Here is a 14,147-nt window from a genome sequence, read left to right as displayed (position 1 = left end):
GGGACTTAGCAGACTGCTTGCCTCCTGTTCATGGGTTGGCTGACTAAGTGCTGTGTTACACACAGGTAGTGTCCCCTTTATGGGGATGTCCCAGGTTAGCAATGGTCTTCATGGATTTTGGAGGTTTTAATTGTTGTGTATTGCATTTACTGTACACATTTAACATTAGTCATTAGGCAGATTTAAAATATATTAAATTAGAGGATATTAAATCAAAAGAAATGTGTTTATTATGAATTTTAATTTTTTTTCTCCTGAGAAATTAATGTAACCATAACCTAATAAAGGCATCTGAAACCTGAGTTGGTGTATTTATTTTGTCTGTGTGCATTCATTTTGCTTATGTGTATGTAATAAAAGCATTCTGTTGCAAAAGTGTCATTTTTCTTTTGTTGTCTTAATACTCTAAAAAGTTTATTAAGTTTCTCCGAAAGTGTCATTTCTCATGCTATAATGTATCTTATGTTGAAATGTTTTGCATCCTTCCAAAATTTGTTTATGTGCATTTGGCTATCTGCATTTTATTTTACAAAGTATTTTGTGGTTTTAATTGTTGTGTACTGCCCAAAGAGATTAGTTGTAAGAGTTGATTTGTGTCATTTTTTTAGGGTTTATCGTGAAGTCCTATTTGTGTTTATTCAGAGGTAAATCCCCATGCATTTAACTGTGAAATGTGAGGACTCCAGATTGGTGAAGGTTGGTTTAGAGGTTGAATGGTTGTCAGTGATAGGGTTACACACCCCTTACCAGGACTTCTTCCTTGCTTCCTAACTGCGCTTTTACATTTTATATTGCAAAACATTTTGTGGGTTTAATTCTGGTGTATTGCATTTTATTTTGCAATGTATTTTGAGGGTTTTAATTGTTGTGAATTGCCCAAAGAACATTGTTGTAAGAGTTAGTTTGTCATTTTTTTTTAGGGTTTCTTGCAAAGTCAACAGAAGTAAATCTTAATGTGTTTAACTGTGAAATGGGGGGGAACAGCTTGGGGAAAGGTGGTTTAGAGGAAGAACTGTTGGCAGTGATTGGGTTAAATATACCTTACCAAGATTACTTCCTTGTTTCCTAACTGCATGTTTATTATTTTATTATAAACTTAAATATCACCATAATACAGAAATCTTAAAAGCAAGGAATAAGTAATAAATTGCTATATATATTTAAAAGAAAGAGTCAAACTATAAATACACACTAGGAATTTAACATTAGTTATTAGGCAGGTTTAAAATAAGATGAATTCCTGGGAGGATAGGTATCAAATAGAAAGGAAAGACTGTTTTTTATTATTATGTACTTTTATTTTTCTCTCCTGAGAAACTATTGAAACCATAACCTAATAAAGGCATCTGAAACCTGTGTTGGTACTTTTATTTTGTTTGTGTGTATGTAATAAAACACCGGCATTCTGTTGCAAAAGCGTCTCCTCCTTTTGCTTTCTTAATAGTCTAAAATGTTGAGTATGTTTCTCTGTAAGTGCTATTTCCCATACTGTATTGTACCGTCGTCTTAGGTTTAAACCCTTTTGCATCATTCCAACAGTTGGCAAATGCTATTTCTCATACTGTTTTGTACCGTCGTCCTTAGTTTAAACCTTTTGCGCCCTTCCAACATTTGGCTATCTGCATTTTATTTCAAAATGCATTTTGTGCTTTTAATTGTTGTCAGTAGACCAAAGAGCTTGATTGTAAAGAGTTTGTGCCCACTTTGTGATAAATCCTAACAGTGTTCAGTTCCTAATCAGGCTTTCTGCAAGTTAAGTATGCAGTGGAATGACACATCCCATTACTTCTGTCAAGGTAAGTGTATAATTTGTACATGTGTGAGAGCAGAATTACAAAAACTCAACTTTGTTTTGTTGCTTCATTACTCATAATAGTTATATTGCCTAGTCATGTTTAATTGGATTGCTTCAGGCAGCAAAATACTTTGGGCCAGACCTGGACTTAGAACTGTGTTACACACAGCCTGCATCCCCTACACGGGGATATCCCAGGTCAGTGAAGGTGCCCTAGGAAGCAGAGCAAGACCCTCCTTTGTGTGTTTTGAGGGTTTTAGTTGTGTATTGCGTTTTATTTCATGGCTCACTGAGGAATACTAAGAGTGGTGGTATTGCGTGAAACTACATGTGAGCACAGTTGTGATCTTGATCACGCTTGATTCCTGTACTGAGGATGTGCTCAGGGATGCCCTATTCCTAAATTCTTAGTGTATGTCCAGGATTCCTATTGTAAATCCCACGAGCCCTTAAAGGACTGGATTTCATGATAACGCACATCCCTAGCCAAGAAGCGTACCTCTAACGAGAGGATGTACAGCTGGGTCCAGGTGTTCAGAAATTCCTGTTTGAGAGAAGAGTGGGTTACTCTTGGGTTGACCTGTGCCAGGAGAAGGACAGAGGACCTGCAACCCTGTGGACTCCCTTGGAACTCTCATGCCATCCTTCTGGGGAGGCTGTCTTGAGTTGGGATGTGAAGTCATTATTGTGATGGTCCCGCTCCTGCCAAGAATTTTGAAAGTGGTGGTAGGGGATGGTGGATCTGTCCTACGGCAGTCTTACTACGGAGTGTCTCAGGGCTTTATTTGACCCCCAAGATTTTCAACACCTACACGAAACCGCCGGGAGACGTTTACCAGGGGTGTGGGCTGAGGCATCACCCATGACACCCAGCTTCACCTCCCCTTCTCAGCTAACAGAGGTGGGGCAGTTGGAGTCCTGAACCAGCGCACAGCCAGGAGAATGGACTGGATGAGGGCCAATAAACTGAGATTCAATCCAGCCAAGACAGACATACTGTTTGCGGGTGGTTCATCATTCCAGTTTAGTGACATTCACCCTGTTCTGGCGGGGGGTTACAGACTTCCCATTCGGTGACGTCTGTAGTTTGGGGATGGTCATGGATCCGTCGTTGCCCATAGAGGCACAGGCTCCCTCCGTGGCTCAGAGTAGCTTTCCATCAGCTTAGGCCAGGGAGGAACAGCTGCAGTTGTTTTGGCCTAAAACTTCCATAATCCCCTGCCATCAGTGACGCTGGCTGGAGCTGATGGGGGTTGTAGTCCAAAACAACTGAGGTCACCGTTTTTTTAATTTCCATTTGTGTTTTAGTTGTGTTTTGTTTTGCTTTAGTTCATTTTTTTCTTTATTGCACCCAATCCCAAAGTTCTTCAAGCATTTAAAATAATAAAAAATTAAAACAGAATAAAACTAGCCGAGATTCAAACCATAGAAATAATTATACTAAACTTAAAACCAGCGGGATAGAAAAGTACTAAAATTACTGTCTAATAATATTTAAAATAACTAAAAAGAACTAAAAACATCCCTTTAAACAGGAGGTGCTCTCAGCCCCTGAGGGAGCCTGAGTCTCTACGGACGATGATGGATCTGTCATCGTCCCCAACCTGCAGACCTCACCCTTTAGGAAGTCTGTAACCCCCTTCCAGAACAGGGTGACTGACACTTAACCAGATAGATGAGCCACCCACAAACAGTATTTCTGTCTTGTCTCGATTGAATCTCAGTTTATTGGGCCCTCATCCAGCCCACTCCTCTGCCCCTGCGCTGGTTCAGAGCTTCAACTGCCCCACCTCTGTTTAGCTGAGAAGGAGAGGTGGAGCTAGGTGCCATGGGTCATGCCTCAGCCCGTGCTCCTGGTTAACATCTCTCGGCGGTTTCATGCAGATGTTGAGAAGCTTGGGGGTCAACTACAGCCCTGAGGCACCCTGTAGCAAGACCGCCATAGGACAGACCCATTATCCCCTGCCACCACCTTCTCTAAGGGGCATTCTAGGCCGGAGCGGGACGGTTGCAATACGCGACTTCACATCCCAACCCAAGGCAGCCTTCCCAAAAGGATAGCCTAAGAGGTCCAAGAGAGTCCACGGGGTTGCAGGTCCTTCTCCCAGCAAAGGACGCAAGCAACAAGCAGACTTGCACGTCCCTCACCTGGCACAGGTCAACCTAATTGTTTCATAGCCTAGTCATGTTTTATTGGGTTGTGCCAGGTGGCACAATTTTGGGGATTGCTTCTGGCAGCAAAATACCTCGGGCCAGACCTGGACTTAGAACTGTGTTACACACAGCCAGGATTCCCTTCATGGGATGTCTGAGGTTAGCCATGGTGCCCTTCCAAGTGCAAGGACTTAGCTGACTGTTTGCCTCCCTTTCATGGGGTTGTCTGACTTAGAGGGCTGTGTTTCACACAGCCAGCATCCCGTTTATGGGAATGCGTCAGGTCATCGAAGTTGCCCTAGAAAGCATGGCCAGCTCCGCCTTCATGCATTTTGTGGTTTTAACTGTTAAGAATTGCCCAAAGTGCTTCCCTGTAAAGAGTTGGTTTGTGCCCTTTTTTAGGGTTTATCACACAACCCTACGTGTGTTTAATTAGAAGTAAATCCCAGTGTGTTTAATGGTGAAATGGAAGGGCACCAGGTTGGGGAAGGGTGGTTTAGAGGAGCAACGGTTGGCAGTGATAGGGTTAACCACTGCTTAACAAGATTCCTTCCTAGCTTCCTGGCTTGCAGATTTTGAGGACCAGGCCCACTCCTATCATTCTTGACCAGGTAAGACATGGTTAGTTCTCTTGCTTCTTTACTAGTAATTATTTCAATATCTAGTCATGCTTTATTGGGTTGTGTGGGGTGGCACAGGTCAGCCCGGTGCCCTTCCAAGCCCGGCCAGCCCCTCCTTTACGGAGAACGTTGCGCTCTAAGTGGAGGAAGTTAGCGGACGTCTTTGCCCCCTCTTCATGAGGATGGCTGACTTAGAGGGCTGTGTTACACAGAGCCAGCGTCCCCTTTATGGGAATGCCTCAGGTCAGTGAAGGTGCCCTAGCAAACATGGCCAGCTCTTCCTTCATGCATTATGAGGGTTTTAAATGACGGCTCACTGTGAAGAATACTAAGAATGGTATTCTTGCGTAAAACTACATGTGAGCACAGTTGTGGTCTTGATCACTCTTGATTCCTCTACTGAGGATGTGCTCAGGGGTGCCCGATTCCTAAATTCTTAGTGTAACTCTACTGGCGTCCTATTGGAAGTCCCACAAGCCCTTAAAGGACTGGATTTCCTGATAACCCACATCCCTAGCCAGGAAGCGTACATCTAACAAGGGGATGTACGGCTGGGTCCAGGCGTTTGAAAATGCCTGAGAGAAGGGTGGGTCACACTTGGGTTGACCTGTGCCAGGAGGAGGACAGAGGACCTGCAACCCCATGGGCTCCCTTGGTCCTCTCATGCCACCCTTCTGGGAAGGCTGCCTTGAGTCAGGATGTGAAGCCATTATTGCGATGGTCCTGCTCCTGCCAAGAATCCTGAAGGTGGTGGTGTTCGGGGATGATGGGTCTGTCCTACAGCAGTCTTACTATGGAGTGTCTCAGGGCTTGATTTGACCCCCAAGCTTTTCAACATCTACATGAAACCGCTGGGAGACGTTTACCAGGGGTGCGGGCTGAGGCATCACCCATGACACCCAGCTTCACCTCACCTTCTCAGCTAACAGAGGTGGGGCAGTTGGAGCTCTGAACCAGCGTGCGGGCAGGAGAATGGACTGGATGAGGACCCAATAAACTGAGATTCAATCCAGCCAAGACAGACATACTGTTTGCGGGTGGTTCATCATTCCAGTTTAGTGACATTCACCCTGTTCTGGCGGGGGGTTACAGACTTCCCATTCGGTGACGTTTGTAGTTTGGGGATGGTCATGGATCCGTCGTTGCCCGTAAAGGCACAGGCTCCCTCCGTGGCTCAGAGTAGCTTTCCATCAGCTTAGGCCAGGGAGGAACAGCTGCAGTTGTTTTGGCCTAAAACTTCCATGATCCCCTGCCATCAGCGACGCTGGCTGGAGCTGATGGGGGTTGTAGTCCAAAACAACTGAAGTCACCATTTTTTTAATTTCCATTTGTATTTTAGTTGTGTTTTATTTTGCTTTAGTTCATTTTTTTCTTTATTGCACCCAATCCCAAAGTTCTTCAAGCATTTAAAATAATAAAAAATTAAAACAGAATAAAACTAGCCAAGATTCAAACCATAGAAATAATTATACTAAACTTAAAACCAGCGGGATAGAAAAGTACTAAAATTACTGTCTAATAATATTTAAAATAACTAAAAAGAACTAAAAATATCCCTTTAAACTGGAGGTGCTCTCAGCCCCTGAGGGAGCCTGAGTCTCTATGGACAATGACGGATCTGTCATCGTCCCCAACCTGCAGACCTCACCCTTTAGGAAGTCTGTAACCCCCTTCCAGAACAGGGTGACTGACACTTAACCGGATAGATGTGCCACCCACAAACAGTATTTCTGTCTTGTCTCGATTGAATCTCAGTTTATTGGGCCCTCATCCAGCCCACTCCTCTGCCCCTGCGCTGGTTCAGAGCTTCAACTGCCCCACCTCTGTTTAGCTGAGAACAAGAGGTGGAGCTAGGTGCCATGGATCATGCCTCAGCCCGTGCTCCTGGTTAACATCTCTCGGCGGTTTCATGCAGATGTTGAGAAGTTTGGGGGTCAACTACAGCCCTGAGGCACCCTGTAGCAAGACCGCCATAGGACAGACCCATTATCCCCTGCCACCACCTTCTCTAAGGGGCATTCTAGGCCGGAGCGGGACGGTTGCAATACGCGACTTCACATCCCAACCCAAGGCAGCCTTCCCAGAAGGATAGCCTAAGAGGTCCAAGAGAGTCCACAGGGTTGCAGGTCCTTCTGCCAGCAAAGGATGCAAGCACGTCCCTCACCTGGCACAGGTCAACCTATTTGTTTCATAGCCTAGTCATGTTTTATTGGGTTGTGCCAGGTGGCACAATTTTGGGGATTGCTTCTGGCAGCAAAATACCTCGGGCCAGACCTGGACTTAGAACTGTGTTACACACAGCCAGGATTCCCTTCATGGGATGTCTGAGGTTAGCCATGGTGCCCTTCCAAGTGCAAGGACTTAGCTGACTGTTTGCCTCCCTTTCATGGGGTTGTCTGACTTAGAGGGCTGTGTTTCACACAGCCAGCGTCCCCTTTATGGGAATGCGTCAGGTCATCGAAGTTGCCCTAGAAAGCATGGCCAGCTCCGCCTTCATGCATTTTGTGGTTTTAACTGTTAAGAATTGCCCAAAGTGCTTCCCTGTAAAGAGTTGGTTTGTGCCCTTTTTTAGGGTTTATCACACAACCCTACGTGTGTTTAATTAGAAGTAAATCCCAGTGTGTTTAATGGTGAAATGGAAGGGCACCAGGTTGGGGAAGGGTGGTTTAGAGGAGCAATTGTTGGCAGTGATAGGGTTAACCACTGCTTAACAAGATTCCTTCCTAGCTTCCTGGCTTGCAGATTTTGAGGACCAGGCCCACTCCCATCACTCCTGACCAGGTAAGACATGGTTAGTACTCTTGCTTCTTTACTAGTAATTGTTTCAATATCTAGTCATGCTTTATTGGGTTGTGTGGGGTGGCACAGGTCAGCCCGGTGCCCTTCCAAGCCCGGCCAGCCCCTCCTTTATGGAGAACGTTGCGCTCTAAGTGGAGGAAGTTAGCGGACGTCTTTGCCCCCTCTTCATGAGGATGGCTGACTTAGAGGGCTGTGTTACACAGAGCCAGCGTCCCCTTTATGGGAATGCCTCAGGTCAGTGAAGGTGCCCTAGCAAACATGGCCAGCTCTTCTTTCATGCATTATGAGGGTTTTAAATGACGGCTCACTGTGAAGAATACTAAGAATGATATTCTTGCGTAAAACTACATGTGAGCACAGTTGTGGTCTTGATCACTCTTGATTCCTCTACTGAGGATGTGCTCAGGGGTGCCCGATTCCTAAATTCTTAGTGTAACTCTACTGGCGTCCTATTGGAAGTCCCACAAGCCCTTAAAGGACTGGATTTCCTGATAACCCACATCCCTAGCCAGGAAGCGTACATCTAACAAGGGGATGTACGGCTGGGTCCAGGCGTTTGAAAATGCCTGAGAGAAGGGTGGGTCACACTTGGGTTGACCTGTGCCAGGAGGAGGACAGAGGACCTGCAACCCCATGGGCTCCCTTGGACCTCTCATGCCACCCTTCTGGGAAGGCTGCCTTGAGTGAAGCCATTATTGCGATGGTCCCGCTCCTGCCAAGAATCCTGAAGGTGGTGGTGTTCGGGGATGATGGGTCTGTCCTACAGCAGTCTTACTATGGAGTGTCTCAGGGCTTGATTTGACCCCCAAGCTTTTCAACATCTACATGAAACCGCTGGGAGACGTTTACCAGGGGTGTGGGCTGAGGCATCACCCATGACACCCAGCTTCACCTCCCCTTCTCAGCTAACAGAGGTGGGGCAGTTGGAGCTCTGAACCAGCGTGCGGGCAGGAGAATGGACTGGATGAGGACACAATAAACTGAAATTCAATCCAGCCAAGACAGAAATACTATTTGTGGGTGGTTTATCATTCCAGTTTAGTGACATTCACCCTGTTCTGGCGGGGGGTTACAGACTTCCCATTCGGTGACATTTGTAGTTTGGGGATGGTCATGGATCCGTCGTTGCCCATAGAGGCACAGGCTCCCTCCGTGGCTCAGAGTAGCTTTCCATCAGCTTAGGCCAGGGAGGAACAGCTGCAGTTGTTTTGGCTTAAAACTCCCATGATCCCCTGCCATCAGTGACGCTGGCTGGAACTGATGGGTGTTGTAGTCCAAAACAACTGAGGTCAATGTTTTTTTAATTTCCATTTGTATTTTAGTTGTGTTTTATTTTACTTTAGTTCATTTTTTTCTTTACTGCACCCAATCCCAGAGTTCTTCAAGCATTTAAAATAATAAAAAAATTAAACTTAATAAAACTAGCTGAGATTCAAACCATAGAAATAAATATACTAAACTTAAAACCAGCAGGATAGAAAATCACTAAAATCACTGAGTGTCTAATAATAATTAAAGTAACTAAAAAGAAGAACTAAAACATCCCTTTAAGAGGAGGTGCTCTGAGCCCCCGAGGGAGCCTGTGCCTCTGTGGACGATGACAGATCCATCATTGTCCCCAACCTGCAGACCTCACCCTTTAGGAAGTCTGTAACCCCCTTCCAGAACAGGGTGACTGACACTTAACCGGATAGATGAGCCACCCACAAACAGTATTTCTGTCTTGTCTCGATTGAATCTCAGTTTATTGGGCCCTCATCCAGCCCACTCCTCTGCCCCTGCGCTGGTTCAGAGCTTCAACTGCCCCACCTCTGTTTAGCTGAGAAGGAGAGGTGGAGCTACGTGTCATTGGTGATGCCTCAGCCCACACCCCTGGTTAACGTCTCCCGGCAGTTTCATGTAGAAGTTGGAAAGCATGGGGGTCAACTACAGCCCTGAGGCACCCTGTAGCAAGACCGCCATAGGACAGACCCATTATCCCCTTGCCACCATCTTCTCTAAGGGACATTCTAGGCAGGAATGGAACGGTTGCAATATGTGACTTCACATCCCAACCCAGGACAGCCTTCCCAGAAGGATAGCCTAAGAGGTCCAAGGGAGTCCACAGGGTTGCAGGTCCTTCTCCTGGCAAAGGACACAAGCAGGCTTGCACATCCCTCACCTGGCTCAGGTCGACCTAATTGTTTCATGACGTAGTCGTGTTTATTGGGTTGTGTGGGGTAGCACAGTTTTGGGGATTGCTTCAAGCAGCAAAACACCTTGGGCCAGACCTGGACTTAGAACTGTGTTAGACACAGCCTGCATCCCCTTTATGGGATACCTCAGGTTAGCCATGGTGCCCTTCCAAGCACGGGCGGTCCCTCCTTTATGGAGAACGTTATGGTCTAAGTGCTGTAACTTAGCGGACTTCTTTGCCTCCTCTTCACGAGGACCGCTGACTTGGGACTGTGTTACACACAGGCAGCGTTCCCTTCATGGGAATGTCTCAGGTTAGTGAAGATGCCCTAGGAAGCATGGCAGCTCCTCTATGGAGAATGCTGCACTTGAAGTTCAGGGATTTAGCTGTCTGGCCTACCTCTTCATGGGGATGGCTGACTTAACTGACAGGCACGTTCACGAACATGTTATTTGGAATTAACAGGACACAGGCTTCTAATATGAAAGGCTGAGTTCAGAATGTATTTAAATAGTTCTCACAGAAAAGAGACATTTGCACTGAGATTGTTTACTTGGCGGTATAAAAAGGCTGCGGTAACTGTTCTCTGGGCGTTCCCTCTCCTGTTGGGGTCCAGCCCACTGCTGTGCTAACTCTCTTTTGCTGTGGGAAATAATTCTGTTGCTAGTGTCTCACTGGTCTCTTTGTTCATGTCTTTCAAATCCATAATACCCGGGGGAGCCTTGTCTGGGATTTGACAGCGCTCGTCAGAACCACACCGGCAGAAGCTCTCTGGGGACCACCTTTCCAGCGTGCACCCAAGGTAAGAGACCTTTTGAAATCCCCATTGGCTTAGCCTCCTGTTTCAGGTGACAGCATGGGTCTGGATCACACTGGACTCCCAGCCCAAGACTTCTGTGAGACCCAGCAAAACAGACTTAGAAAAGTGGGCCTGGTCCATTGGAGGGGCAGATGAGGTTTGACATGGCTGGGCCCAGCACAAAAGACAGGTCAGTAAAACAGGTACCTGAGGAAGCAAGTGAGCAGAGCTGTTGCTGACACCCATAGTGTATATGTACAAAACTTATGGGCCAGGACCTGCAAATTCCAGAATGTTTAAAATGTTCAGATTCTGTTTGAGATAACTAGGAAGAAGTTGAATGATTTGTGGCTTAGAGACAGGTAGAAGAAGAGTTTAAATCTGGCACATAGCAAAAGGTGTTGTGGAGCCTAGAGACAAGACCTGCGAAAGAAAGGGGAGGGAGTTTTCTCCTGCCAAAGAAAGAAAGAAAGAATTTTTAGGCTGTTGTATATTTAAGCTTCCAACATGATTATTTTTAATGCATCACTAGTATTGCATTGTAGAAGGAGTAGAAATGTCCGTCTCTGAATAGTTAAATTGCATTTAGAGTTCAAGCAATTAAGAAAGAATCTCATTTTTAAAAAAGCCCACAAAGCAATAACAATGCAGAATCCATGGTAGATTCAAGGGCAGAGGCAATGGATGAGAACATGGTGTGAGCAAAAAGCAAAATCACCCTAGAATATGCCACTATTGTGGTCAAATTGGTCACTAGAAAATGAGTGTCCTAATAAGCCTGGCCAGCTTATGCAGACACCTCATAAAGCTAGCTGATCTACACTAAAGTTTCAAGATGTTCTTACAGCTACACTGTCTGCTAAAAAAAATTACAACTGTTGTAGGCATGTTTCTTAACTAACTGCCTCACTATCCAGACCAACATGCTTTGGTTAAGTCCTTCCTCCTTAAGCAGAAAGCTATTTGTAATAAAGATTTACTCACCACATGAAGCATTTCTTGATGCCCTAAATACGTTGTGACCTTGCTGCAAAGCATGGTGTGTGTGTTCTCCTGATTCCTCTTCATGAAATCCAAACTTCCAGCCTGATCACCTGGGGGTCTTGGAATTTGATGAAATCCCTTTTTTGCAATTAAGAAAAGGGAGTATCAAGGATATCAGGGCACACCATGTTTCCAAGGAAGGGCAAGCTCATACCTTGTGTATGGTCTGAGCTATATGCAGTTGATAATGCATAATTACTCTAGTTGGCAATCTTTATGATGTGTGGCCGGTCTCTGGCACTTATGAACAAGAGTTTAGTCCTTATGGAACCCTCACGGGTAAACCAGTGACTCTCCCCTTAATAAAATTCAGGCCACCAAACTCCAACTAACAGATGATCAAGTGTTAAGACTATGGTCGTGCATTAATGCAGTAGTTTATTTATTATTTATTTATTTATCATATTTATACCCCGCTCCTCAGCCAAAAAAGGCTCTCAGAGCGGCTTACGCTTAGCAAAAAAGACAGTCCCTGCCCGCAGGCTTACAGTCTAATAAAAACATGGCACATAAGGAACAGGAGTTCAGGAGGGGGGGGGAGGAGAGAGAGAGAGAGAGAGAGAGTCCAACAGGAGCAGGCCATGATGTTTCTTCTGCCTGCTCCTGTCCCCTTGCTCTTTCTTCTTCCCCACAGGGCCAAGATGACAGTTTGCCCTGTGGGGGTGGGGGAAGAGTCCAAAAGGAGCAGGCCATGATGTTTCTTCAGTTTAAGGTTCTCATTCACAGATTAAAGACACCCAGACGAGCCCTGCCACGACCACCGGCCAAAGCCTGCATCTGCATCAAGGTTCTTCAGTGGACAAGAGGACCCTGGCGCCCAGGTGGAAAGGTCCCTTCCAGATCTTCCCGGATCCACACATCACGCTGCAAGAGGGCCGTTGACCCAGACTTCGCCGGTCAAGTGCAGACAGCAACCGAGGCGGCGCTCTCAAGGACAACGCAGGCGATTTCTCCCCGACGCGGCCAACAGCAGGTGTTGACTGCTTCTCCCAAGACCCAGCGGATCATGCCCCTCTACAAATATTTAAGGGCCATAATAATGCCCAGCCACTCGCCAGAAACCAAAAAGGTTTCATCCTACTGGTAGAGTTGGCAAAAGTCCAGCAAGAGCCAAATGCCAGCTGCACGAAGACAGACTTAGCCAGGCAGCCAATGATGACTGAGATGGCCGCCCTGTTCCAGTACGGTGGTCTTGTTCTTTTTGAACTGTGCTTTATGGGAAATAGAGGAGGGTATAGTACAACTAAGTTTAACTGTAGCAGAAATAGATAAACTTACCAAACTGTTAGATATGTGCTTTGTTTTAAATGTTAGCTGTTTTTATGCTGCACCCCCAGAACTCACCCCTTGCACCCCCTTTACACCTCTGCAACCCTAACACACACCCATTCCGGCCCCAGAACCTGTTTTCAACCCCAGCAAACATGTGGTGTAGAAGTAATGATGAGAGTGCCTCTGAGCGTCTGCAGAGTGCTTTCAACACCCACCCTGTATACGCTTGGGAAGCGGCATTCTTCGGCGGACTTCACTTCTCAGTGCCTTTGCAGGGGACTGAGCGGCTCCCTTCCTCAACTATAGGCAGCCTTAGCTCAGCTGCAGAGCATAACCTTTGTCCGCACAAGGTCCCAAGTTCGATTCCTGTCTGGTCCAATTCAAAGGGTCTGGTAGCAAGCCAGAGGAAAGATGAGAACTTGCCAGTCAAAACAGATGGCACTGTGCTAAAGTGGATGGACTAAAAAGGCGGTTTCATATGCCTGCATGTTCATTTATTTAGGGTGACCATTTGAAAAGGAGGATAGGGCTCCTGTAGCTTTAACAGCTGTATTGAAAAGAAAATTTCAGCAGGTGTCATTTGTATAAATGGGGAACCTGGAGAAACTCCCTCTTCATCACAACAGTTAAAGCTGCAGGTGCCCTGCCTGCTTTTAAATCTAGTATAGCTCCTGCACCTTTAACTGTGGTGATGAAGAGGGAATCTCACCAGGTCCTCCTTTTCATATGGTCACCCTAAAATAGTACAGAATCATAGAATAGCAGAGTTGGAAGGGGCCTACAAGGCCATCGAGTCCAACCCCCCCTGCTCAATGCAGGAATCCACCCTAAAGCATCCCTGACAGATGGTTGTCCAGCTGGTCATTTTAGGGTGACCATATGCTACGGGGTTTGGCAGTGCTAAATGATATTACCCCCATATCCCTGGGTTAAACCAGGAAATGGGTCACTTTAGGAATCCTAAACAAGGCACTATTAAAAGAAAACCTTTTACATTATTATGGACAACAGAACAGTGGAAAAAATTGGGTTCACTTTGAATACAACAGCAATGGTTGAGTTAGTTGGTTGTAGGGTTATACTGCTGGTTGATAACTTATATTTTTACATTATTGTAATTATTAGTTTACCTTTATTGTTACATTGTCAGTGTTTTATTTATTGAGATGTCAAGATGTATTCTATTCAAATAGTGTGACCAGGCCCCAGTGAAAACTGTTCTAATCTCACCACTAAGGCCATATTGTGGGTGCTCTCCAAATAGTGTACACATAAAAATCTGCAAACGGCTATGCCCGGAGTAAGACCTTCAATAGAAATTGACTTGTGAAAATCTAGTTTTATTTATTTATTTATTTATTGCATTTCTATACCGCCCAATAGCCGAAGCTCTCTGGGCGGTTTACAAATTTGAGGCAATTCAAAACAAAACAATAGTATTAAACCATAATATAAAATACGATATAAAAACACAACCAAGATAAAAAC

This window comes from Elgaria multicarinata, chromosome 11 (assembly GCF_023053635.1).
Source record: "Elgaria multicarinata webbii isolate HBS135686 ecotype San Diego chromosome 11, rElgMul1.1.pri, whole genome shotgun sequence".
In the NCBI taxonomy this organism is placed as follows: Eukaryota; Metazoa; Chordata; class Lepidosauria; order Squamata; family Anguidae; genus Elgaria; species Elgaria multicarinata.
Note: the sequence above shows the minus strand (reverse complement) of the source record.